This window comes from Penaeus monodon, chromosome 9 (assembly GCF_015228065.2).
Source record: "Penaeus monodon isolate SGIC_2016 chromosome 9, NSTDA_Pmon_1, whole genome shotgun sequence".
Taxonomy (NCBI): domain Eukaryota; kingdom Metazoa; phylum Arthropoda; class Malacostraca; order Decapoda; family Penaeidae; genus Penaeus; species Penaeus monodon.
Genome location: NC_051394.1, coordinates 9,210,085 through 9,212,584, shown reverse-complemented (window position 1 = coordinate 9,212,584; position 2,500 = coordinate 9,210,085). Strand labels below are relative to the sequence as shown.

Below are 2,500 nucleotides of genomic sequence, written 5' to 3'. Positions count from 1 at the left end.
CAAACATTTAGAAAAGAATATCGTGGAATTCTTTAGTATAAGCGAAAGAGTGGCTTTATTAACAATAAACTAAACATAGGCTGTTACTAGTCTATGACCCAACCAACAGCTACAGTGAAGAAATAAAAATATGAAGATTTTCATTTAGCTAGCGAGAGAGTAAAAAAAAACATTTCACAATGAGTATGGAGATTCTAATGCCAAAATAGGTAAAATTCAAGAGAAGTCGTAGTGGGGAATCACGGAATACGCATTAGGATGAGTGTCGACAATGCTAGTCGACTTTGCGGAGGCTCGATCACTCAATATCATTAAAAAAGACTAAAGCGGAAGTGGACATGGAATTCGCCTCTGACAAAAAAAAAAAAAAATTTACTTCATCGTTTGAAATAGGCGCGATATAGTAAAGAATGTGGAAGTTATTAATAAAGTAATGTTGGCAGCGACAATAGAATGGTCAGAGGCCAAATTAGATTACATCTCAGAAGAGAAAAGAACAAATTCATACGAAAACCGCAGCCAAATTTAGCTAACTTGAAGACCAGAGCGACAGAATTTAATCTTAACATCCAAAACAGATGTTCTTTTCTCAGCGACGAAGATCTCAACACTGACCAAATCAACAAACAGTTCAATGCCATATAAAGGAAGCTGTACTTGAAGTAAGCGGTAACAATATCAAGCAAAGCTCCAGCAAGCTCTCAGTAGAAACTAAAGAGTTTATGCAAAAACATAGGATCATGAAAGTATCGTCAAACAAGGACAAGATAAAAGTAGCTGAACTAACAAACACTATCAATAAAAGAGGGAAGATGTACGGAAATTCAATACTCAAATAATAAATGAAACAGTGATCTCAGGTACCGGCATGAAAACAGCTAAAAGAAGACTCAGAATAGGGAGATATCAAGTTTATGCGATAAAGACTCCAGACGGAGAAGTGACATATAATAAGAATGAATTCATTAGAGTAGTGGAAGATTTTTAAACCGGGATCTATACACCTCAAATGAACAGCCATGGATAGAAGCGAAAGCGGTAACTAGAGACGTACCTAACAACCTAACAGAGGAAATAAAATGAAAGCTTAAAGGCATGAAGAGAGGGAGAACACCAGGTTAAGACAGAATTTAGTATAGACCTTATAATAGATGAAGGAGAAATTGAAGCAGTGAAACTAGCAATCTTTTTAACAAATGCTTTCTCAACAGAACAACTCCAAAAGCCTAGAAGATGCAACAATTATTTTTGATACAGAAAAAAAGGGGAGAGAAAAGATCTAAAAAAAAAAAAAAAAAAAAAAAAAAAAAAAAAAAAAAAAAAAAAAACATAAGCCTCCTTCCAGTTACTTACAAATTGTTCACAAAACTAATCACAACTCGCATCTCTGACAATCTGGATTCTAACCAGCATAGAGAACAGGCAGGCTTCCGGCTATGAATTCTCAACAACAGACTCACCCAATAAGAGAAAAAATAAACGAATATAGGAAACCCCATTCATCGATTACGAAAAGGAATTGACTCAGTACAAATACCAGCAGTACTAGAAGCTATTCTAAGACAGGGGATAGAAGAGGTATAGTGTAAAACATTGGAAGATATATATACGAATATGGGACCGCAACCATTAAGCTCCACACGGAAACGATAAAATACCAATTAAAAAAGGTGTTTATACAGGGCGATACCATCTTACCATAACTGTTTACAAGCCTGCCTTGAGGAAATATTCAGGAAGCTAGAATGGAATGGAAAGATATCAAAATAGGAGACGAATACCTAAACAAAGGTTTGCAAATGATATTGCTCTCTTCAGAATGCAGCAACTAATAAACGATCTGAATAGAGAAAGTCTGAAAGTCGGACTTAGGATGAACAAGAAAAGACTAAGATTATGTTCAACTGTAGAGCTCAATTTGAACAGATGCATGTACAATATATATACTTAGGACAAATTGTACAGACAAACACAACTAGCGGAGAGGAAATTAAGCGACACATCAGTCTAGGCTGGAGCGCCTTCGGCAGACACAGTGGCATACTAAGAGGCTCCTTGCAATTATGTTTAAAAAGAAAAGACTTTAACCACTGTGTCTTCCCATTTATGACCTATGGATCAGAAACATGGACTACAACCAAATTACTGGAAAGGAAACTAACAAGTGCCCTTGTAAGCTTCAAAAAGAAAAAATGACAATGGGCAGGTTATATATGTCGCAGACAGGACGAGAGATGGACAAAGAAAATAACAGACTGGGTTATAGATTATATGAAGAGGCCAAGGGCCAGAACAACGACAAGAAGGCGTGACGAAATAACGAAATTTTGGGGCTGGAAACAAAAAACGTAAGACAGACAAAGTTGGAAAAGACTGGGAGAGGCCTGTGTCCTGCAGTGGACTGATTCAGGCTGATGATATATATATATATATATATATATTATATATATATATATATATATATATATATATATATATACATACATATATATATGATATA

The 2,500-nt window shown here is 35.5% G+C and overlaps 1 protein-coding gene across 1 annotated transcript in view; it reads left to right on the top strand.

Moving 5' to 3' along the window:
- Window positions 1–2,500, top strand: part of LOC119576933 (cell wall protein DAN4-like) — a 63,352-nt gene that overhangs the window by 6,795 nt on the left and 54,057 nt on the right. The window lies entirely within an intron of this gene.